At 42.9% G+C, this 25,973-nt stretch overlaps 2 long non-coding RNA genes across 2 annotated transcripts; one reads left to right on the top strand and one right to left on the bottom strand.

The window, feature by feature from the left end:
• The first annotated feature begins 659 nt into the window (after nt 1–659).
• LOC118494397 lies at nt 660–16,188 on the top strand. Its single transcript, XR_004896531.1, has 5 exons — nt 660–838; nt 6,587–6,589; nt 8,316–8,322; nt 12,112–12,114; nt 16,178–16,188. It is a non-coding gene; the product is annotated as an uncharacterized LOC118494397 (long non-coding RNA).
• Nucleotides 3,844–9,712, bottom strand: LOC118494395. The gene is made up of 3 exons (XR_004896529.1): nt 9,105–9,712; nt 6,701–6,822; nt 3,844–6,479 (listed from the first exon to the last, which is right to left on the bottom strand). It is a non-coding gene; the product is annotated as an uncharacterized LOC118494395 (long non-coding RNA).
• Nucleotides 16,189–25,973: the final 9,785 nt, after the last annotated feature.

The raw sequence follows: 25,973 nt of genomic DNA, 5'->3' as shown, positions 1-25,973 counted from the left end.
CATGTCACAGAGTCAGAAATATAATGTAGTCAGGTGATGACATGTTGCAAACTCTTCCTATACTCATTTGGTTTGAATTTACTTCCACTTGTATTTTCCACCACTCCTGACCTGATGAATGGACCCACACCATCCCAGTATTCATTTTACACTTCAGTAGCCTCTGTTTAACACTGTTTCCAAGACTTACTGCCCTTTAAAAAAGATAACAGGCACTCTTTACTAACTATAATTATCAAATCCTCCATTAAAAATTAATTCACCCATTTTTCCTGAAGTTGTTATTTATAATAAAAATGCGTTGGCTACAGGGGCGATTCTAGGATCAGAGCTTTAGGGGTGCCTGGAACCCTTTTAACGTTATTTTTTTAATTGGTATTCTACTGTGCTGACTGTGCATTGTAACATCATTTTGGAGCATCATGATAGGGGAAACATTGAATTATGTAACTAGGAAGACACCAACAATTCTGAGAGAACTTCCTATAATGCTGAGCCACAGGGCCATTACTACAAGAGGGCGGTAATTATATATGAAATCAGATATTTATTTATGGGGAAAAAAGCAGACACAGCATGACATCCTGCTTTAAATGTCTACTCTCCTTGCTGTCAGCTGTCTTTTCAGGCAAAGTGCAACCCTCCTCCTCCCATTCCACCTCTGGTCATCGTCAACCACAGCAGCCTGAGTCCCTTTTTGGCAGACAGCTCCTTCGTTCGGTCTCCGGGTTCCTTCTCCACCATCACCAGTGTCTAGGCTCCATCGGGGGGGAATATGTCTGGCTTCTCTACCCCTTTAAAATATTTTTAACGACGGAGTCTAATCCCGAAAGACTCTGTACATTTCATAGTATGCTTTCATAGTATGCTTATGTACAATAAATCTTTGCATATCTGCAATGAAGTCTCTCCTGATTGAAATGGCTGACAAGCACTATTTTCTGAAAATGGCTCCAAATGTTTTTCTGAGTAATCTAGGCGTCTAGATTCTGGGTTTAGTTTCACATTGTTCTGATATTCCTAGAGCAGAACTCCTTAGCTCACAATAGATTAACACAGACTTTTTTTTTTTAGCAATTATTTTTTACGGGTGCCAGGATCAAGTTTAAAAGGGCTAAAATCGCCCCTGGTTGGCCAGCTAATTCCTTATTTTCTCTTATATTATATTATATTATATTATATTATAAATGGTATACATTTTTATGTATTTACCAAGTGCATTAGGGCTGCACAATATATCGTTTTTTTATCGTCATTGCAATATCAACTGGCGCAATAAACACATCGCAAATGACACTCAGATTTTTATAGTATAAGATAGTTGAAAGAAAATTTGATTAGAAAAACTGCACTTTAAAATGTGACCCCCTTTTTTTTTTTAGAGCTGCCTTTTTATATTCAATTCAATGTTCAATTTGTTAAAAAAAAAAAGAAAGTTGGAAATTATATCCTTTCATTTATTTTAAATCCAACAACAGCTTGTTGTATTTTAGCAGAACACTGAAAGCAGCAGAACTGAGAACACTTTAATATCTGTTTATCAATCGCAAGTAATATCATCATTGCGATAGTCAACAGCGTTATCCCATATCACATATTGTCCTCATATCGTGCAGCCCTAGTGCACATTAATCAACATTTCAGTTTGTGCTAGAGTCAGCTAAGGGACTAGGTCACATCTCCGTATCATAAAAGCAACTGTACTGCAGTTTATAACACGAGTGTGTGGAGGGACACCAGCAGGAATGTCTGCCGAAAAATGGATCAAATTGGTCGCAATCTAACATCATATGTAATGTTTTGAAAGTTGCGCATTTGAATTCAGACTCAGAAATGGCTGCTGACAGAGGCTCAAGAAGATGTGAAGCACTCTGGTGTAACTCCCAGTGAGGAGGCAGAGCAGAGGAGGAAATGGGTTTTAGTATTCTTAATCTCTAGGATTGTCTGTCAGGTCGCTGGGAAAAGGCCTCTGGAGTGAGATCCAGGAAGATTTTTTTTAAAGTGTGGAGACAGAAAAATGTTTAGGCAGCAGTCCATAGCCAATCCTCCGGCTGGCGAGGACGTGTTCAGGGTTCCAACTTTTATATCCACAGGCCTGTCTCTGCATTTGTACGAACAAAGGCACAAATGACTGTAATCCACTGTCGAATCCAGCTATTCATCGGAAATGTAATTTCGGAATCTCAACCCGTGTTGCTTCTGGAAATGACAAATGTCTAAAACAGGCCTCGAGTGCGAGAGTGAAGGCCTTTTCACACGTATCTTTTATTATGTCAATTAAAGTTTCATTTCACATTTCAATTTCAAAAAGAGGGGTTTATTTATATTTACAGCCACATATTATTGACAGAAATAAAGGCACACTTACAGGGGAAAATGACAATCTCATCACTGCTGTTGTTGAAATGATTGAAATGCATGCAGCATTCATCTCTGGCTAGCTTTAAAACAATCATCATCATCATCATCCTCAGCAGCAGCAGCATGCCATTAGTACAGAGCAGCATACATTAGTGCATAACCACAGCCGCTCTTTGACTGCAGAGGAAGACACATTAGATAAGCAGCAGTTTAGACATCTCGGTGCCCCAACAGCAGCTATTACAATACTCACACAATGCTTACTTCATTAAATCATCAAAGAAATTGTCCATTGCATTTGATAATACGTGTCAACAGTGTTTTTTTTTACAGCATGGCAGCTCTTTACAACAGTTTGGAAACAAGCAGAGACAATCCGGATACACACTAGCACACACAGGATGACACCAAGACAGCACTTTATATCACATCACTGTCACTGAGCCGCCTTTTTATACGCCTGTGTGGTTAACTGTCGCATCAAAGAAGTATTCAAAAACGGATGTGTTTTAAGTCAATATTGGTGACAAGAATGTAGCTTAAAAGCATCTTTTTTTATCGTTAATGGGTTGCATTTAATGTGTTACATAGACGTTTAGGTTAAAGGTAGACAAGTGTGTCCGGTTTTTGGTAAGTAATAAACCGTGGAAGGCCTACAGTGTATCAGTGGAGGCGAGTATAAAGTGGATCAGCGGTGAAGTGAGCCAGCCAAGGCCTTGCAGCAGCAAACGACAAGCAACCCAGAGACACACGGACGCACAAGGAACAAACGCCACACCATCTCTAACAGTCAACACACAAATGCAAGGGAGGAACTGTGTGTGTGTGTGTGTGTGTGTGTGTGTGTGTGTGTGTGTGTGTGTGTGTATGTGGTGTGCGATTTGTATTCAACTGCTCTACTTTCCATCCTCCTACACACATTTTAACATGTCGCTTTGTTTTGTTTCAATAAGAAAAGGAACAGTAATTACCAGCTAAGCCAAGTGTTAAACATATAATTGTATTATCTGAATAATCTGCAATGGTAATGACCAAGATGGTTTGTATAATTGCAATCAGGAGCATGTCTGAGTGACTCTGTGGCTAACTTTAAAATGAACTCCCGCCTGGGAATATCCTGCGTGACAAACAAAAACAGGCATCGAAACAGACTCTGAACTGAAATTCCATAGCTGCTATAGGAAAGGCGTGATTTACACTAGCCTGGCAGTGTGAGGACGTCTCCAGCATGTGATCATGAGGAGTGACATGTGTGAGGACATGGCCGTGTGAGTCAAGTTGATCCTATTAGGTGTTTAAATGGATTTTACATGGGTGTTAGGGTTCAGAATGTGCCAGCAGACATGGAGAGGCAATCCATATTCATGGCACATCGCCGTCAGCGCAGAAAAAGTTATAGAGTGTCTGAGTGTGTGTGTGTGTGTGTGTGTGTGTGTGTGTGTGTGTGTGTGTGTGTGTGTGTGTGTGCGTGCGCATGCGTGCATGTGTGTGTGTGCGTGTGTGCGTGTGTGAGGCTCAGCAGCAGAAGTATTGCATGTGGCGTAAACCTCTAAACTGCAATAAATGTAATTTTAGCATAGCACCATTTGCATAAAAAAGGAGCTTAAGGGGGTGGGGGGGGGGCATGGGTGGGGGTGGGGTTGTTGTGGCAGGGTGGGGGCCTCAGCTCAGGTTCCACCCAATAAGCTCAGCCAGAGGAAAATACAGCACAATACTGTCTACTGCTTCCTTATCAAATATTATGGGCTACTCATACTGATCCATATGAAGATACTCATATGTTTAGACTTCGGGGTGCTGCAGCCAATCATTTGGGAATTGAGCAAAAGTACGAAACAAAAAGTGACTGGGAATTGTCATCATCATGAGGTCTGACACGGACCACCAGCAGGTCCTAAACAATCCCAATGAAACCAAACCAAATGGTCTTCATTTGATTTTTTTTTTTAAATTGGCCCCTTTTTGTGTTCACAGGCCCGAAAATGGCAAATATAAAATGGTTACTGTTTGGGAAGTGTTTTTTTTGTTAAAGTCACAATTGAAAATGAAACAAATAATCTTTTTCAATTTGTTGATTTACAGAAAAAGAACCAGCAACCACATCATCTGTGCCTCTTTTAAAAACGAAGCCTCCCGTGGACAGGTGCTGTAAAGCATTTGCGTCTGGTCCTTGTGCTGCAGTGACGTCCATATCAAATCAAATTTAATAAAATGAAGTCATTAATCCAGCAAAAAAACATTGTGTGGTTCCAGTTAGTGAGGATTTGCTGCTTTCCTCGCTTTGATATGACTAGATGTCTTTGTCTTTGGACGGTTCTTCGGACACAAGAAGATGTCTGAATACATCACAATGGACTGTGGTAACCGTTCACTATTATGGAACATTTTCTACAATAATCTAATAATGGATAAATCGACAACATAATCACCAGATACCAGATATTATTTCACATCACGGTAAGGTGATCATCTTTGGGCTTAAGACAAAATGATGTCACTAAGGGCTTGGGGCAGTTTTCACTATCATCTGAAGTTTTATAGAACAAACGATTCATTGAATTATCAGAAAAATAATCGAGAGATTAAATTTTAATTAAAAAAAAAATAAATAAGAATTAGTTAGAAGAATTAGTTGCAGCCTGAGTCAGAATCCTGCAGTCTCTTCAGAGTGAATTATTAAGAAGTCATTCATTACAGAGGAACAACGGAGGTAAAAAATATATTTCTTTTTTCTGTGATTAAAATGAAAGCCTGTAGCTGTAGGGTTAGGGTTAGGGTGCTTTACTAACCACAATGCAGGCAACTGCCCTGGGCCCCCTAAGCTGCAGGGCCCCCCAAAACTCCTGGCTTACTGTTCAAACTGGTTTGTGGTTAATTGAAAATTTGATATAGAACATGCACCATTAAAGTACAATACTGATATGGTAAGAGCCTGCTTTATTTCCTAATGCTGGAGCCGTGTCTGAAAGACCAAATCTACTTTCTGGACTTTCTGTTGCTGCATGTTCCTGAATTATTTGTGTTTAATCAAATGATCACCCGACGAACCTGGGGCCATGTATTGTACATTGTACAGTGGGTGGGTGGAAAGGGGGGATAATGAGGGCCGACTTGTTCATTATTGCCCCGGGGCCCCTAGTAGGTTTAGGTCGGCTTAGAAATACAATGGAGCCACAGCCGCAGGGCCACTGCTGTTCCAAAAGAGGTGACGAGAGATGACACAGGTTTACACAGATCAAACTGTTCCACTGTCCCAGCACATATTCAGGTTGCTGCTTGTTAAATACTGAACTCATTTGTCTGCAAAGCAATAACTAGGCCTGACCCCGAGGACTGTAAATATTCTGTACATGTTTGTGTGAGTGTGCAGGCTGTCATGCTGGCCCGCCATTATGGGAACAGACACTGTTCATGCAGACACGTGATCAGAAGTTGTCAGACAAAGAGCCAGTTATCTCCATGAGACCTAACAACCTCCAAGCTGCATGTCCAACAGACACACAAACACACACACACACACACAGAAAGAACAGACGAAAACACAATGCTGTCTATTGCCACAGAGACAGACTGACAGATGCACGCTGGGACAGACGTGAGGACACTCCGGACCTCGAACCATGGCTCAAAAAAAAATTGCAATGCAGGACAGATCAAAGAAGAGGTGAGTTTCTCTTTTTGGAAGGGTGGAGAGTGGCGGGCGTGGCTTTACCCATCCTGACAGTCCTCCGTGGGTGGGTGGGTGGGTGGTCGGGGTGAGGTGAGGTGGGTGGGTGGATGTCGGAGGATGGGGGGGTGTTGCTGGTGTCGGGCGAAGAGAGGACTCTCCTCGACTACGCGTATTCTTAAGCAATAACAACGTGATCCGTATTATCCACCCAAGAATACCCGTCACCGAAGAGAGTCTTTCAGATAACGAGGGGAGCTAAGCCAGAAAGCATGAGAGCAGCGCCACTGCCATCGCATCATCACCGCCATGGCCATCGCTGCTGCCATCAGCAGCCCCCCTTCAGGCTCCAGTGGCATTAGGACACATACACATCTAGAGAAAGCGGGGCAGTCGCATTGATTGAAGACGCCTCGCTGCAGCGTGAGGCAGGGTTCCATCAATGGCTCCTCTGCAAAAGGAGAAAATCGACAACGGTGGCATTTTTCAATCCGAGCCAGCAGCGTGTGTGGAGGGGACAAACAGAAAAAAGAAAGGAAAAAAAAAAAAAAGAAGAAGGGTGTGTAAAAGCTCAGGTTAGCTCCATTCACTCTCTCTTGGATCTGTACACAAAACTCTGGAGGTGACAGGGGGGAGAACAAGCATCTTGGTCTCCCCCACCAAGCATCTTACCTGGGCCGCGGCCTGGCAGCGCTGCCCCGGTCTCCTGGAAGTCGTCATCCGGCAGGGACATTTGGTTTCCCTGCTGCTGCCATCACCGCTCCGGCTCAGCCCTAACCTGGGCGTAATGACATCTGGGAGGAAGGGGGTGGAGGGGTGTAAGGGTGTGCACACACAAGGGAGACGCGGGGTTAGGGAGGTCAAGCCCGGGAGCTACCGCCGTGTGACAATAGCCCCGCACACTCCATTACCCCACACCCTCCACCCTCCACCCGCAACACAAGCAGAGAAATCAACACATGGATCAGACTGAAGCAGGGAGGGGGCAGCGCATGCAGAGAACTAATTTGTTTGATTATATAAAAAAATGGTGCTGCGTTTTGCAGCAGCACACCAGTGTGCACACTGTGTGGTATAGATATTTTGGAAAATATACATTCAGGGAAATGTACAATTTATAGAGGCATATCACAATCCATGACATTCATTTCATTTACAATTTTCAAACTTTGAAATGCCTTTTAAATGAATTTCCTGAATATTGATTCAGCAATCATTATTATGATTTCCCCTCTTCTTTATTTTCTAATTAAAGCGATGAGTTTAAAATGCTGGAGCAAGGCCATTAATAATGTATGAAAAGTTCAGGCAAATTTATTCCATTCTATTCTAATTGAACTAGCCGGCTGAATACAAAGAGCAGGCTCCAGCTAAGCCGATCCACAATCATTCCATTGATTAGTTGCCTCTGATCAATATTAACAATTACTTCGGTAAAAGGCTCATCGGTGTGTGTATCTCCGACGCCAAGGACTGACACTAGACAGATCTAAATTACTATTGCATTGTGCTCGTTCATCAAAACTGAGGAATAATATTGTCATTTGTTGCAGTTTTGTCAAAGCAGAAGAGACTAACAGAACAGAAAATACATTTTAAATGTTTCACATTTAAAAAAAATAAAATAAAAAAAGATTTAAAAAAAAAAGACCAACTGAGTGGATTTGCAGCCAAATCAGTACAGAAAACACAGACTGTCGTTACTCTGGAGGAAAAATGGAAACTCTGCAGTGGGGCTGAAGCAGGATGGACAAATTGATGGAGGGAAATCAACAGCCCTGAGCAGGATGGATGGGCGGACAGGGGAGGAAAAGCAAGGGAAAGAGAGGAGGAGGGTAAACAAAGAACGAACAGATGATGAAGCAGGAAGAAAAGAAGAAAGCCGATGAGATGCTAATCCACAAGTTTTTTTTTTTTCCTCTGCTTTTTTTTTTTTCTTTCTTCCAGCCTCTTCTCTATTTCCCCTCTCATCCTCCACTCAGCCGGCCAGCCTGGACCACTCGGCCCAGGAGACATGCACACACACACACACACACACACACACACACACACACACACACACACACACACACGCAAAAACACACACGCATACACAAACATACTCTCAGCCAAAAAGAGGAGAAGATAAGACCCCCGCCCATTCACCCACCCAACCACCCCCAGGCTGCAGAGAGCTGGGATTTACCACCCATAGCCAAACACACACAGACACACACACACACACACACACACACACACACACACGCACACAGAGAAAGAGAGGGTCGGCTAGCCTGGCCCAACCCAGGCCATCTGTAGAGAGAGAGAGAGAAAAGAGAACCTGAAGGCTTCAGCTAGATATCATCTCTCACACACACACACACACACACACACAAACACACACAGAGCTCGGCTAGCCCAAGTATCATTGATTGTTCAGTGGAAGCACCCCGGAGACTCATCAGATTACTCTGAGCAACGGCTAAAATCAAACACCAAGAATCTTCTCGTACCTTTGCGTTCATTCAAACTTCCTCACACACACACACACACACACACACTTACAAATTTCACACGCAGCGAACACAGAGTACCACAGGTTGTTGGGACAGGAGGCAGCAAAGATGAGAATGAGGAGTGAAGTGAAATAACCTCTCTGGTGTTTTTTTTTGTTTTAACTTTTTTCCCCCTTACTTGTTAAATTTTTTCTTCATGCTGAAGAATTTCAGATTCTCCCCTTAACTTACGTGATCCTCACACACACACACACACACACACGCCTCCTCATTCATCTGATTTGATTGTCCACAAGTCCTACGAATATGAGAATAGTGGACAGGGCATATGGGGAAGAAAAAAAAAGGATGATGTACAAGAACAAACACTGCACGTTAAGAGAGGAAAAACATTTGGTTGAAAATAGAAATAAAAATCTCCTCCGGTCACAGAGAGAAAAAAAGAGAGAAAACAGGTGAAAAAAACAAACAAAAAAAATTCAGAAATCTTCCACCAGAGAAGGAAGGAGTGGACAAAGAAAAAAATAAAAGGGTGAAACTGCGACAACAGGTCCACTCAGTGTGCCACGGTGGCCTCTTACCCTCTCTCCTTCTCCTCTCCTCTTCTCTCCTGTAACCCAGGGTGTTGCCTCTCCTCTGCTCTTCCCGACGGCCTCTTCTCACAATTCCCTCCCCTCCTGACGGCTCGCCGAGGGTCCGCAGCGTGCCGGGAGGCAGCGATCTCCCACCCCCTCCCAGTTCCCTGAGGAGAAGGAGGAGGCAGATCCCGGCAGGAGACGGAGGATCCAGCAGCGGGAGCGGTGCTGATGCTGCTGCTGCTGCTGCTGCGGCTGCTGCCAGAGAGGGATGAGGGGAGGGATGGATGCTTAACAAAAGATCTCCTCCTCCTCCTCCTCTTCTCCCTCTCGTCCTCACACTTTTCTTCTTCCACTCTTCACTCCGCTCTCGCCATCCCCTCTTCGCTACCGGTGCTGAAAGAAGCCAGTTGTTGCTCCGCCGCGGCAAATGAAGTGACAGCCGGCGTCAAGCCGGCGGAGCGAATGAGAGAGCAGAGAGCAGACGGACGGGAGAGAGGGAGAGAGAGATAGAGAGAGAGAGAGAGGGGGAAAGGGAGAGCGTGTGGTGTGATGTGGCATCTGCGAGAGTGTGATAGAGAGGAGAGAGAGGGATACGGAGGTAGAGATGGACAAGGGGGGGGCAGGAGGATGGACGAAGGAGGAGGAGGAGAAAGATGGAGAGAGAAAGGTGGGGTGAGGCAGGATGCAGGGAAGGATGAGAGAGAGAGAGAGAGAGAGAGAGAGAGAGAGAGAGAGTGCAGACAGGAGGAAATGAAGGGAGAGAGATGTAGAAACAGAGAGAGAGAGTGAGAGAAAGAGAGAGATGTAAAGAAACAGAGTGAGAGAGCGAGAGAGAGAGAGAGAGAGAGAGAGAGAGAGAGAGAGAGAGATAGGTATTGCAGCAATGCAAAGCTTCAGCCACCAGTAGTCTGATGGACTCTGTCCCTGCTATGAGGGAAGAATAATTAGATTTGAGCTTCACACACACATACACACACCCACACAAACACACACACACACACACACACACACACACACCCTGGCACCTAGTAATGGTGCATTAATTGATGTGCTGTGCGCTCCGCGGCCCTCGGCCAACACCTCCACTGGCTCCCACTGAAACGTGCTTTCTGGGGGGAAAAATGATCAGAAATAAAGCGAGGGATGGCAATGGCGATGAAGGGAAGATTAGGAGGACTAGGAGGAGAGAGGAAAATGAGTTGCCCCTCGGGACTGATGAAAACACACAAAGAGGAAATCATATGCATTGGCACACCACACGCCACACCATCGACTCTGATCAGCACTCACAGCCGTGCGTGGGGTCAAGTGTGGCAACATTTAATTTTTTTTTTCCCTCTTTGTTGGAAAAGAAAAGGAGACAAGGGAAGGTAATAAGGTGTTACGTGTCATAAAAATGACCCCTCTTCCACTTTTCCTTTGTAGTTTGTCTCTGAGGGAAAGACATTGGTTTCCAAAAGCCAATACTGGAACCATTTTCCTGTCTCAAAATTCTCAAAAAAAAAAAAGAAAAAGCCAAGAAAAATGTGTTGCCAATATTTCTAAAATGAGACAGTTGTCATCCCCACACACACACACACACACACACACACAATCCACCCGGATTTAACATTTTTATTGGGATCTCCCACAATTACATTACTATATTATATCTCTACAGTGCTGCGCTTGAAAACAGCATTTAGACCTTCAAGACACTAAAACCACCGGCCACACACCAGTAGCTCCTCAGGATTAAACACGTCACTGCAGACAATCAATATCATCCGATACGATTATAAAACGATTGGAAATATCGCAATGCATTGTCAAAGGGAATCATCACATGACAGGCAGACTGCACAACGCCTGGACCAGATCACGTTTTAAAGGAAAAGCCAGAATCAGCAAGCCGTGACGATATATTATTGGTCCGAGGAAGGTGGGGGACGCTGCTGCAGAATTTGCCTGAAACAAAAAATGCAAAAAGATAGGAAGGGAGGGAGGGAGGGAGGAGTGGGGGGGACTGCAGAATGAAAGCAAGGAGAAAAATAAAACCAATTTCCTCAGGGCTGATTTAAGGTCTTCTTAATGCCAACTGGTCTCTTAACTCGCTGCAACAGGCCTTGACTTTTCAAGCTGACATTTTCAATTAGTAAGGCTTAAAATCATTTGAGCAGAAAGAATGAGAGACCCTGTTTTTAACCGCAGATAATGGTCAGATATACAGTATAAGATTCCCTGTAGGTGTCCGGAGCACGCACACACACACACACTGCCACACAATGGCACAGATCAGTGATACTGTGCCATTCTATCTCAAAGCGGGGGGGGTGGCATGAAACACATGCACATGCACATAAACATCAAACAAGCTTTCATGTTCTTTATTTTTCTTTACATTAGCTCCACTGAAAGGCCAAAAGCCTAAAAAGCCACGCTGCACGCAAAGAAAATCTCTCTCAGTGACGGGTGAAAAATTAGGGGACACAATCGCAGTTTTGTGTGTGTGATAATCATTGTATGTGAGTCTGTTTTGTTCCTCTTCATGTTTAAAGACATTCGACCATGCACAGACAAAAGCGAGCGGCACAAAAAAACGCTTCATTTCAGCAGCATCTTCATTTCAATGGAGCAACAGAGCAATTACATTTACATCTCTGCTACTGCCTTAGACACGCGTGGATCTCCAGAGTCAAAGGAAATTACAATCTCTCAAGGATTCCACAGTGATCCTCGCCGTCTTTGAGGGCGACTAGGGGGGTAAAATAATCATACACGGTTTTATCTTGGAAAGGGGATGGTTCCTTAATGTATAGCAGACAAAGGAGTGGAGTTGGGGGGAGCGGCTCTGTTTGATGGCGGTGTAGTGCCCCCTAGTGGTCCCCCGCTGCATGTCAGCTGCTGCTGTCGGCTCATTGTTCAGCCACACAGCAGCTGCTTTCTAGAGGTAAAACAGCAAGAGGAATACAAAAAGATGGAGGGGAGACAAAGGCACTATGTTTAACTACACATCAGTGAACAGTGTGAGTGTGTGTGTATGTGGGGGGCGGGGGAGTAAGCAGTTGAGTGTGCAGTGACTGCACAGCAACAGAATTACAATTATATGCACTTTTTTTTTTTTTTTTTATATTTGCCTTTTGTTAGATAGCAGCCAGTCATGTCATCCACCTCCAATGACCACAGCTGTATGAAAAAATGTCATGCAATCCTGACGTCTTGTTATTATTTTACTGCATTTAAAATAAAAAAATGTGAAAACACACCGGAACACATGTTGCACTTGTGTATTGTGTATTGAGATGTTTGGCAAAAGCATTCATTCAACATTCATGCCTTACAATCAGATTGGACTGAGAATCCAATTGCATTGCATTGGTAGATAGAGAGGGAGCTACAGAGAGAAAGAGACCGGCAGAGAGAGAGAGAGAGAGAGAGAGAAAGAGAGAGACAGAGAGAGAGAGAGAGAGGTACACAGTCAATGGGGTGTGATGAGGCCGTGGGCAGCTTTTATTCAGCAGGAAGGTCTCATCTTTTCATAGCAGCCAGCCTAACAAAAAAGCAGTGAATGGAGTTTGCAGCGCCACAAGGCCAAATATCTGCACAGCAACATGTACAGGCACAACTGTTACAGAGAGAGACAATGTAACAGCAAAAAGAAAAATCTATAAACGATTATATCAACTAACAACAACAACTAATCCCATGAAGCAGTTTACAATGGCAGGATGGCTGCGTTTCCTAATGTGTTCAACAAACCTAGTCTATGCTGCTGAAAGTGACTTCCAGATACACAGGACACATTTGAGGAAAATGTGCTTACTGTAATTCCAGGAAAAGAATATTCAGTGTTTTTAAAAAATCGTTATTATTATGTTCAAAATATAATGTAAATCTAAAAGAGTTGTTTACAACTCTCTGTTCTCTTGCAGAGCTACTGTACTTCTGGCTAGCTCATGCTGTCTGTCCATCATTGATGTCCCAGATTTTTATTCACCTTTTACATACATCTTTATGAATATCCATGCTGTCTCGTGTCTCACCCAGTTTGCCACATTGTGATCTGTGAATGGTTTGTATTTCTCCTTACACATTTGTATTTAAAGCAGTGTCCCTTAAGCTCAGATAAAATATCTCACCTGTTTACAGGAAATTATTCATGTATTTTTGTATACTTTTCAGGTTAAAGCTTCGGTATTTAATTTATAGTGAGGCCCTTAATTCCTACAAATCTAGTACTTATAGTGTGGGAAATGCCCACACAAATTCCCAACAATGTCTCTTCAGACAACTCTGCGAATCATGTGCTGCATCAAGTGGCAACCTGAGGGATGAGGCAACACAGAAGTGCCAAAAAAACTGCATTTCATCAAGTGGCCACTTGAGGCGGGCTCTTAAAGGGAGTCCATCCCCACAGAGCCCCAAGTTAAAATGCCCATCTTTGTGGCAGCTATAGCTCACCTGGTAGAGTGTGCGCCCAATGTAGGCTCAGTCCTTGCCACTGGCCCAGGGTTGGAATCTGACCCGGGGCCCTTTGCTGCGTGTCATCCACCCTCTCTTGCCCCCGTTTCCTGCTCTCTTCAGCTGTTCTAAATAAAAAGGAAAAATCCTAAAAATTATCTTTAAAAAAAGCTAAATTAAACATGGCCAAAAATCGATTTAAGTCTTTATAGCTATGTTCATAGCTATAGAGCTATATAACTAAGTTCACCCTTCATGACTGTGTTTTTTTTTTTTTAACAGCTGCTGCTGTTTCCCCGTGATCAGGCTCTGTTTCAGTACTATGGACAGCGCCCTCCCTACACACAACAAACGGCACTGTCCATGGTTCTGAAATGACAGCAAACAATAGTCACATAGGCTCTGGACTTTTCCTTACGGAACCCCTGAAAGGCAAGGTGAAAAAAATAAGTTTTTTATGGACATTGGCAGATTTTAACAGCGCCGACCTGAGGAAAGTCTTGCGATATTAACACATCAGCTGTGCTACGTGTGGTGGTAACACACTCCACCATGTTTATACTCCTCTCCCTCGCCCTCCCTTTGGGGAATCAGATCACGTCCTGCTTCTGCCCGCCTTTAGCCAGAAACTTACCGATGACGCAGACCATTCGAACCAATCAGACTCGCTCTACGTCACTGCTTCAGTACGACTGAGTGGGGTGTGTTTAAGGGGAGACTCGTAGGCACCCTTAGAACACATTTTTATTCAGATATCTGGAGGTGAGAGGTCAGGGGACCACTTTGGAAATGGCCACGCCAGTCCTTCCCAACAAGCTATGATGGTGTGGGTTTTGGTGGTTCATGAAGCTTTATTTGGACATCGCCAGCACTGGCCCTCAGCCCTCTCCTGTACAGTCTGGTCATGCACGACTGAGTGGCCACAAACAGGTCCAACACCATCATTAAGTCTGCTGACGTCAGCTAACCTAAGGAGCAATAATAATAATTAAAAAAAAACCTTATTATCTGCAAGTCCACACATAAACACATATCTTGCTGGCACCAGAATGAATCAAACTTTCATTCTATTATACTAGGCATTTATGTGATAACAGTATGAACACATTCTCACACACACACACACACACACACACACACACACACACACACACACACACACTCAAAAAAGCAAACAGAAGGATGGCAGGTCTGGATAGAGTAGCTGTATGCACTGGCTAATCTATATACACAATGAGAAGACAGAAAAGCATCACATTGTTGTTTAATGCTCACTATCAGGAAAAACACACTGATATGTGACATTACACCACAATATAGTGAAGTATACATATATATATATATATATATATATATATATATATATACACTGCATACAGCATAGTGTATCATTTCCATCCATCACCTTCTCTATGTCTTCTGTTTTATGTGTGCTGTAAAATTATTGATACCTTTTAATAAATGAATATTTGACTGAATAAAAATGATTACATAATTATTATTTTTATATAAAAATACATTCACATAATGACATGCAACATGTTCATATGGACCCTAACGACTTAATGGGAAACGCATCAAACAAGAGCATTAGCTTGTCTGCAATTCAGCATCAGTGCTTCTCCGGAGCCTCTGCAGACGGCCCGTTAATGAGTAACAGTGCTCCTCCTGTAATACCAAGGAGCTCAGATGTTACGCTAACAAGCCGCAGCCTCCAAGTCGAGGCAGAGCTGCGCCACTGCGGCTTGTCGATTGGGTGACCTCTGGCCTTGATTCGCAGAGCTTTGCATAACTCGAAACTCCACCCGGGTTTCTGATGCTACTTGTGGTTCAAGAGGTCAGGTCGGCAAGATGAAGGAAGAGGTAATCATGTGCCGAGTCTGAGAGGGCGGTCAGGGAGAAACACAAATGCTGGAGGGTGGAGGTAGGGGGGGTTCCTGTGGCAGTTCAAACTAGAGACCATCTTGCGATGGAAACACACCAGCCGCAAAATGAGCCAGGGGAGTGGCCCCTTCCCTACTTCCTACCCCAGCACCCCTCCCTCCTTCCGGCACCCTTGCTCGAACCACACCCTATTACTGCACACCTGTAAAGCTTCGTGACTGCATCTTGCACAGTTGCAACGCTATCACGGTGACAGTTGTGTCGGCAGACAGACAGACAGACAGACAGACAGACAGAGAGAGAGACAGACAGACAGCCAGATAGAGACAGAGAGAGACAGGCAGAGAGACAGACAGACAGACAGAGAGAGAGAGACAGACAGAGGGCAGACAGACAGACATAGACATTTGTGCAACAAATCTCTAATGTAATCTCTAATCTCTAATGTACAGCATCACAGCATGTATAGCTATTGCTAGTTTCCAATTTAAACAGTAATAAAAACAAATATTAAACATTGCCACATTAAAATACATGAAGCACATAAACATACAAGACACATCCATCTGTGCCCCAAAGTACTGAATTTGGTACCCAGCCCGCTAACGAAGGTGACTCCAGGACATCATTAATAAAGAATAAATCTGGCAGGTTTGCTATTAAACTATTTGAAATATTCAATCTTTCAACAATTGAACTCTGAGAAGTGTAAAGACATGTCAGTGTATACAGTATAAGCTTTCTATTGGCAGGGGGAGCCAGGTGCCATAGCTTGCTGTATCAGAATGAAAACCAATGATGCTGTATCAGAAATGAATCTAATCATGAGCCCCTCCGTGGTTTCTGCATTCATTTTTCAGTTAACTGTATCTATCTTTACGGCAGATAAATCATTAAATGTTCAGCATGATTGAAATAACATTTTTATATTACTGTCATTTCTAAGGTACATGTTTGTGCTACTACAGCGGGCAATAAGTAATATTGAATATGATATACCGACTGTGTAAAATATTTACCACCTGGAAGCTGGGCAGAAAGCTGAAGGGAACATATTCCTGTAAGCCGAATGCTGCGTGGCATATTCCTGTGAAAAAACAATGTTCTATTTATCATGAATACAGCTTAACAATGTAAGAAGAGTAGCCATCCATAAACCAATGAAATATAAATGCAGAGAAAGGTGGAAGATGAGAAAGAGCATAATTTTGACAGAGCAAAAACAAGAAGTTGTATGTATGTGTATGTAAAATGGTTACTTCTTCATGCAAATGATGTGCATGTTATGGGAAGGGAAACAGGCTTATCAGTCCTGTGGTAGGGAAACCACTGAAGGCTGACGCATTATTGAGCTGCTACAACAGCCAAACTTCCCCGACAGGCGTCATTAAAGTTTCATCTAGTCCTGTCTTACCTTGACCAGGAGCACTCCATCACTTGCTCACACTGTGAAGATAACCCACTGATAATAACATGATCTGGATTTCACCTGTTGGCCCTGAAACCAGAATACTCCATGTCAGTAAGTCTGCATGAATTTCTCAAGTTCAACTTTGAACATTGACCTGTAAATTTCTGCCGCTAAGCTATAGAAAGCCGTCCTAACTGTGCTGACCTCCGAGTGAACGGAGAGTCGGAGAGTCCACAATGGAAGAAGCTTATCGGCTGTGTGTCATCAGTTTAATTTACCCTCTGTCGGAGTATGAAGTGCTCCACAAAAGAGGATTTTTTTGCAAACAGTTATGAAACAGGATTCAATGGTCCAAATACATCTTCTGAATGAACTGTGTTACATATTAGAGGTTAGCTCAATAGCTACAGCAGATAAATTTGGCTGTGCCACTTTGTATTGGACCAGGCCTTGAGCTTGTCATTTGTGGTTGCAAATTTAAACTCAAGTGATTCAGCCGTCTCTCACAATGCAAAATATTCATCATCAATATTTTCTTCCTTTGCCATAACAGCTTACCTTGCACTACAGCTGGATTTACGCGAGATCACACAAGAATCGCAGGATCACATATCACACGGAATTCCATCTTATCAGGCTTCAAGTGGATGTGTTTGTGTCTGAACTACCAGCCGACCGACCAATCAGCGTCCGGTGAGAAGCTAGTGGCAGCGGCAGTGTGGATTAGGGGTGTGTGATGACCGCAACTGTTTGTTCAAAACAATAATGGCAGATGTGATGGACAGATGGTTCATCCAATCACCTGCCAGGTATTTTTTTGAAAGTGCCTGCCCTTTTCCAAACAGTTTCCAATGATGGCTTCTCACGTGGTTCTGTGTTAAAAAACAACAACATCTGGCTCGTCAGGTTACATGACACCTGCCAGCCTCTGTAGATTTTCACAAGAATACTCTGTATTGTCTCTGTACGTCTGTCTATTCCATTTGGTTTATTAGAAAGTTTTCGACGCATTCTGCAATTTCAAGTTTTGCAAAAAGAAAAACACACACCTTACCTTCCTCTGTCTTTGTGTTGGCATTCTTAACTGTGGTGGAATTATGAGGACTATGGTTAACTGCTCCTCAGATCTCTGCAGGGTAAATCCAGACAGCTAGCTAGACTATCTGTCCAATCTGAGTTTGCTGTTGCACGACTAAAACTACTTTTAAACGTACACATGATCCTCACCTTCCGTCCGACGCTTATCGCCGCCCAAGATGATTGTGATTGGTTTAAAGAAATGCTAATAAACCAGAGCACGTTTCTCTCCCATCCAGGAATGCTGTGTGGACTAGAGACTGCATAAAACACAAAATAAAATAAAATAAACAAGCAAACACAAAAATGTAATAGCAATTCAGAAACTTTCAAGAAGTGCACACACACCAGCCTCCTCCTCTCTCCGAAACAGCCAGAGGAGAGTTATGGTGCGACCGTCGGTATTTACGGCCACAAGATGATACGAGCTTCAGAGAGTGGGCGGACAGCCGGGGATTGTTCTGTGCTTATTTGTGTCCAAAGTGTCCATATATTGACCGGGAAGATTGACCTCCACCAGCTGCCGTAGGTCCTGCCTGCCCGGGCACGTCTCTCTCTCTCTTTCCTCAAACGACCTCCGCTCTAGGACTGTGTGGTGGGTCAGGGTCAGTCATTAGTAGAGAGGCCAGTGTGTGTGTGTGTGGGTGTGTGTGTGTTCGTGTGTAGTGGCTGTAAACCAAAAAAAGCAAATGAAGGGCTGTGTCCGGGGGCGATCCTTGGGAGAGCCAGCCAGGCCCGCAGCAAGCAGCAGGCACTTTTTAGACTGAATCAGAGTGGCCTAATTATCAATCCAGCCTGCCTTCACTGCATGACTCATGTAACATTATGCAGGACTTTCACAGGATGAAACATAACACGTTAATGATCCATGTGAGTAAATCAGATTGTTGCAACAGTAAAATAGTAATAGCTAAGAAGAACAAAACGGGGTCAATCTACATAGGTGGGAGGTAGGGCTGGGCGATATGGAGAAAATCAAATATCACGATATTTTTGACCAAATACCTCGATATCGATACCGCAACGAAATTGTAGTGTTGACTATTGCTGCTTTCACAAAATATTTACACAATGAGATTTTTGATAAATAATCGTCAGTAATGTGGATATAATGACTAAGTGGGTAAAGGCAAATAATAGAACAGTTACAACAGTCTGGTAAGTTCAGAAATCGACATCACTTTACTGTAATGCAGCCTTTAAAACCAGGAAAAGACAACACTTATGCCATATTACGATATTACGATAGCCAAAATCTAAGACGATATCTAGTCCCATATCACGAAATTAATATAATATCGATATATTGCCCAGCTCTAGTGGGAGGTGTTAAAAAAATCTAATGATTTCAACTCAGGCAATGCAATATGCATGGATATGATTTGTACAACTGTGGAGGACAGTATAAGGTTGTAATACCAGCACTGGACATGCTGTAACAAGGTAGCAAAGTCTGACCGAACATATAGCATGGAGGAAAATAAATGTGGTTTACTATATGTTAAATAGGCCTATGGTCAGGTGTCACAGAGCACTCCCTGCAGTAGACAGACATAGTCAGAGACGAGCTGGTGAACATAGTGGAGCATTTAGCAGCTAAAGAGTACATGCTAAACAAAGCATTTCCCATTAAGGATTCTGTTTCACACGCATGTGCACAACAAATTTTTTCGCAGAAGGATTATCCCAAAATGCTTTGTTTAGACATAGTAGTAGTATTATTTTCAACTAAAACCGCTTACCACTCCGACGGCCCTACGGCCAGCGCAGCCAACCTTTTTTTTTTTTTTGTAGCGTCTGTAGCAGGCATAGCATATCATTATGAAACTAGATGATCAAAGGAATCCATTAGTACCAACCATGTCATGCTAGCTTGTTGGGAAGGTGTACAATGCTCCAATGTTAGGCTAAACTTTGGCGAGGGGAAAACTGGCATGGCAATTTTCAAAAGGGCTCCATTGACCTCTGACCTCCAGATATCTGAATGAAAATGGGTTTTATAGGTACCCACGAGTCTCCCCTTTACAGACATGCCCACTTTATGATAATCCCATGCAGTTGTTCTCATGCAGTATTTCATTTTGCCTCATATAAAATGGTGTGCTTGGATATTTCTGCATACTGGGGTCCCTAAACAGTCTGGGCATTGCATAAATTGGCTCTGACTGGAAAGCTGAGAGTCGTGTGGATTGCATGAGCCCAGTTGTGTTCATGTGTGATGATATTAGTCCCCATAGGAGCAGTTCACTGTAGTGAGATCATTTTCTGAAACTTGACCTCACTGTGTAAAATGAGCTGTTGTGACCTCAAGGATTGTTCCAGCCTCGTGGAACTTTACAGCCACAGACTAGAGATTGAGGGCTTTCATGGTATGTTCAGGTATGTTGACAGTAAGGGGGTTTTAGAGCAGTTTCCAGAACGGGAGTGCTCCCCATCAAACAGAAATCTCCAAATGTCAAAAGTTTCTCTGGTGATCCTCAAGGTTTTGGTGTTAAAGTGGTATTTTGGAGAGATGTTTGACCATTTTTTATGAATCTTTAATGGGTCAAAAATTTTCAGTTGAGCACCAAATAACAAATGGTATCAACCACCATAAACAAAAGCCCATTCACCTCCATTCCATTGGGGTGGAGGCAGGACTCTCAGACAGATAACTCAATAATTGGACAGATGGAAACAGGAACCAGGAACCAAAACTGGTTGGTCACATAACACTCATGGTAAATGTGATTTTTATTTTCATTTTTAGGGCTTTTCATATGGACCCAACATATACAGTGATGTAAGGCTAATGCGTGTACAGATGGCGGCAACAAACCTGGAGCTATTTGTGTGAAAGCGTGCCTCCAGGCAATGGTAGAGAAATCTCCGTCAAGGTGAATAATCAGAGAAAGTGGAATGGTTTGGCGGTGTACACAGCTGAGCAGAGAGGAGCTGCAAGGCCTTCAGCCTTCAGCAGGTTGTCTGTTGAATGAATTCGACGACACGTCCCCGAGGACCAAATAACAGAGAGACGCTCAGAAAACACTCATTGCTGCTCTGATTGCCATATTCTCCAGATAATTAACTGTCAAGGTTCCCCTCTACAAACTCCCCCTACTCTTCTTCTCTCTCTCTCTCTCTCTCTCACACTGCTACTTCTTGGTGGCGTGGCGGAGCTCGATCTGCCCCTCATTACTTACTGGCACATATTAGCAGTGTTTATCCATGAGCGATCGGCTATCGCGCAGAGCAGGGGAAGGAGGCGGGCCTGGGGTAGGGTGGTGAGAGGGAGAGGAGGAGGGTGAGGGAATTGAGGTGGAACTAATTTTTTGACAGGTCCTTGATATGGGTTTGGGGGGGGCTGTACCAAAACAGGGACTCAGACTCTGAAATCCTCTGTGTTGGGGGGTTGGAGGGGTAATTTGTTATTCATCCGAGTGACACCACTTTCTTGTGGCATCCAGACTCCGCAGGGACATTTGTTTCAAACGGAGAGAGGCTGAAGCAGAAGAGGGGTCAGCTCAGGTTCTTATTGTCAAAGAGAACACCCTGCCACAGTTTGAAAAGTGTGGGTATTCACAAAACATTCTAAGGCTAAACGTAGCTCCGAACCGGCTGAGTTAGGAGAGACTCCCCAAATATATTTTAGTATTTTAGCACCAAAACTCTATCTATCTATCTCTCTATCTCTCTCTATCTATCTATCTATCTATCTATCTATCTATCTATCTATCTATCTATCTATCTCTGGAATTAATTGAATTTGATCCTCATAATTCTGTGTATTGATGAGTATTTTATTTCACATTCACTTACACAGACCAGTCACCTGTTAACCAATCAATGTGGACATAGTGAGTAAGATCATGAATGAAACAAGTCGCCCATAGCAACAGCCCCGCCCCTTCACTTACTTCAGGAGTGCTCACATTAATGAGTAGCGTCTAGCAGTTTTGCCGTTTTACATCCACATTGAAAACACGATTGCTGCTCAGTTATGATCGATTGTGGCAATAGTTTGTTTTCTTGGCTACACAGAGCAGACTGTCTTGTCGAATCTATCTGTATTTCCTGGAAATATACTGTATTTCCAGAAGGAAAACCGGAGCATTTCCTCTCCTGTTTTCATCAAATGAAATGTTTCCTTAAATATTAATTTCATGTCAACTCTCAATAAAAAATAGGCATTTATACACATTCAGGAGAGAATGTAACGTATCAGAGACTGGGCCACCAAAAACAGACAGCAGGTAAAGTGATTTCTGGTGTACACTGCCTGGCTACCTACTGTATGGGTTAAGGCCATGAACTGTAACATCCCGGACTCAGGTCCAGCTCGGGACCTTTGTTGCATGTTTACTAGTAGAGGCATCATGCAACATTACCTTACACAAATTGCAAAAGAAACCCTTTTAACTGATCTAGTTTCAAAGAAGTCTCCTCTATCATATGTAAAAAGTCCTAAGAGATCCAAGTGTTGTAAAATATTGAAAAATACAGAAATCGTTGATGCCAATTTCCCATTGCAGCCCATGTTAAGGAGAGACACTACAGGTGAATGGGGAAACTATTTTAAGTAACAGATATCACCATGAAACTTCCCCAGTTGATTACTTACATTAAGACAATACTTTTTTCAATTACAAGTTTTCTGAAATGTTATGTTTAATTATGCAAATGAGGCCCTATCTAATTAAATATAACGATGAGTAGTATTCGTCTAGCAGTTATAATGTATGGTTGTGTAGTGTATCTGTCCCTATCACATTGAACATAAATTGAACGAGCCTTCAGGATCTGGTCATGTGGTCAGCTGTGATGTTTTTTCATCCATATATGGAAGCTTTTCAGCTGGGAATGAAATACCACACTTTATGCCTGAAATGAAAAGTAAATTCAGGCTGCACAGTTCCTCGTCTAGTAACTGCACCTGCCATGTTTGTTTTTGTTGATAATGCCACATTTCCACCTACTCACCTGTTTTGCATAGAGCACAGGAGGAAATGAGATAGGATCTCAATGCACAGGAGAAATGCCAGGTGTAAATGCAAAGGGCGTGATCAGACTGTTCATCAACCACGGTGTACGATCCTGAGTTACACTATGGAGTTGTACTATGATACTGTCTCACTCTATCAGCCTTCAGAAAGCCAAATTGGCTGGACTCTCATGGTGACAATGATTGATCCACCTTTTTCATCCCTAATTAAACACTTGGAGCCACAAGCTCCCATGTTGTCCAATGCTATTTCTCTCAATTCAAAAGTGACTCAGGCCAAGAAATCTTTATTATTTGCACCAGAGACTTGGGCCATAACAAGGACTATAAGGGGATGGGGGCAATTTGGCCAAATCCAGCCTAATCAGACTCAGGAGAGAGGCAGGGAGGCGGAGGTGTTAGAGGAGGAAATACGGGAGAGGGAGAGTTGTGTATGATAGCAGAGGTTTTAGCCAATGACCTCGCGTTCATGCGCAGTGTGTGGATCTTTGTGCAGAACCAGTTGAAGTGGTCAGAACCACCACACAACCTGTAGCCAGGAACACAGGTTGTTACAGGATTAGGTTTAGGCTTTAAGAGGGAGATGTGTTGAGCAGATGAAAGATGAAAAGACTGTACATACGGACTACTGATCAGGTTTTAGTAATGTTGCCTGTTGTTGAGTCGTCATTTCAGGAGTTTTATGATCCTTGTACTTTTTGTACTCATTTTTGATAGTAATGAACGTCCGTTACATTCAAGCCATTGCCAAATGAGTTGCTACAAAGCTAAATAAGACTATCAGCTCCACACAACTCTCTCTGTATTCCTCAGTATGACTATGTTCAGAAGATTGTGTCGTCCGGTGACTTTCCCGCGCAGAAAATCGATTGAGGATAATTACCTCTTCTGAAGAGTCCATCATGGCTTTTTAATCCTCCGTGTCCTCCTTGGCTACTAGCAACTGTGTGGAGGAGGGTGAGGGTGTGGTGCGCGCAAGGTTATTATAGTTTTGCATTTTTCATTAGTTTTTATTTTTATTTCGTTTTGACTTTCTGTTTTCAAATTCAGTTTAGTTTTAATTAGTTTTTAAAGCAGGTTTGCTAGTTTAGTTTTTATTTTTAGAAAATGCTTAGTTTTAGTTTAGTTTTTATTAGTTTTAGTCTTTTTTTGTAATATGGGTTGTCGGGGGATTCAAAAAAGTCAGAAAAAATATTGTGTAATAATAACTCAACAAGAACATCATACAATTTTAGAAATATGTATTCACAATGTATTCAACAATAATACCAGTACATAAAATGTAGCCTACATATGGTCATAAATATGTAAACTTTGGTTTGAGTAAAGTGGTGAACTTTTTGAAGTCAATCGACTCACACAGTTGTGTAGACATCCCAGTATCAATCCACATATTAACCCACGCTTCCTCCCGCTTTTGGTGTTCCTGCGTATTTACTAACCAGCAGCTATCGGGTCGCCGGTGAAAGCCTTCCTGTAGTGTTCTCTGTCCTGCTGTTGTCTCTGTCATGCTGCCTGGCCCTGTACCCATACATCCATGCCCTGTACCCATACATCCATGCCCATAACGTTACCGGGGTTAGCTTCTGTTTCAGGGAAAGAGGGCTTTGCGTTCTCCTTTATCTTGTTAAGGAAAGCTAGGTTAGCCTCCTAGCTTGTGTGCGCTTCTCAAATGTACTTTCAAATTCGTGGGATTTTTCCCTGTAATAAATTGTCCACATATTTTACCACCTTCCACTGCAAGGCACTTGCTTTTATCTGACACAGTCATAATCAAATACGTCTCTGTCGCTTTCTTCCGACTTTTGGTACTGCTATGATGCCAGACGAGGGGCATGGACTATGTTGTGTTCAATTTGACGTGGAATGTCGGGATTTCTAGGTTTCCAGTTGGAAACTATACATGTCTACGGGAAATGTCATGGTCGGAAAGATATAACGTTATTTGCTCTATGAAAGACATCGACAAAGACGAAAACTAAGGACGTTTACTCGATTATTTTATTTTATTTTAGTTAGTTTTGCAAACAGACATTACAGTTTTAGTTTAGTTATCGTTTTTTTGTAATGCCTCGTTTTTATTTTTATTTCAGTTAACAACAATGTTTTTTCCCACCTAGTTTTCGTTATTTCGTTCGTTTTCGTTAACGATTATAACCTTGGGTGCGTGATCACGGAAGGCTTGTATCATGTGGATGCACCGACAGTTTTGTTGTCATTACTTAGAATTCCTCATGGGGGAGACACACTATAGCTTTAAGTTTCAGAACTCAGCTACCTGGTTGAGATTTTCCGATAAAAGGTTGACTAAAATCTGTCAGGCTCCAACCTTAAAGGCAAAAGTCATATAACGGAGAGGGGCAGCTGAGCCAGCACTTCTGCTATTGAGCTTGGGTTTACTGTCAGTTGTACAGATGATAGTTTGGGTCAACGGAAGTGCAGGATAAAGCCTCCTCATCCGACGCGTGACATCAGGCTTTGTCCCTCACCTTCCGCTCTCTGGGTGTTGCCGTTCTCGAAAACCCATCGCTACGGGAAACAACAAGTTTGTGTGACAAGGAACACATTTAAGCATGATCTGATTATTGAAAATTCAATTGGTAGCAGAAAGCGGTGTCCTCTTTGTTAGCGGATATTTCCCGAGTCAGACACTTTGCAACTTTCCTTGAGCTGGTAACACTTCTAACAGCTGAACATAGATGTGTTTCCTTGGCGTAACATCAGAAACTTTATATTTATATTTATAATATGTATCTATAAATGTACATGCATCAAATTATTGACAGTGCTTTCATGGCAAGAAGAGCCTTCCTTAGCATAATGTTGTTCTTACATGTGTAAAAAAACATAGTCCATCAGCAGTGACGGTGATGGTATTTTTCTCTGCCAAACACAAAAACCTGTAAACCATTTAAAAAGTTGGAGTTTTATTCAATTTGTTGGTGTGTGTGTGTGTGTGTGTGTGTGTGTGTGTGTGTGTGTGTGTGTGTGTGTGCCATATGTCATAGTCTGGGGAATTTCTTCTAGTTAAACTGGCTGCCTCGAAACATCAACAAGACAAATCCTCGGATGGAGTGGG

Source organism: Sander lucioperca, chromosome 23 (genome assembly GCF_008315115.2).
Source record: "Sander lucioperca isolate FBNREF2018 chromosome 23, SLUC_FBN_1.2, whole genome shotgun sequence".
In the NCBI taxonomy this organism is placed as follows: Eukaryota; Metazoa; Chordata; class Actinopteri; order Perciformes; family Percidae; genus Sander; species Sander lucioperca.
Note: the sequence above shows the minus strand (reverse complement) of the source record. Positions and strands in the feature narration are given on the sequence as shown.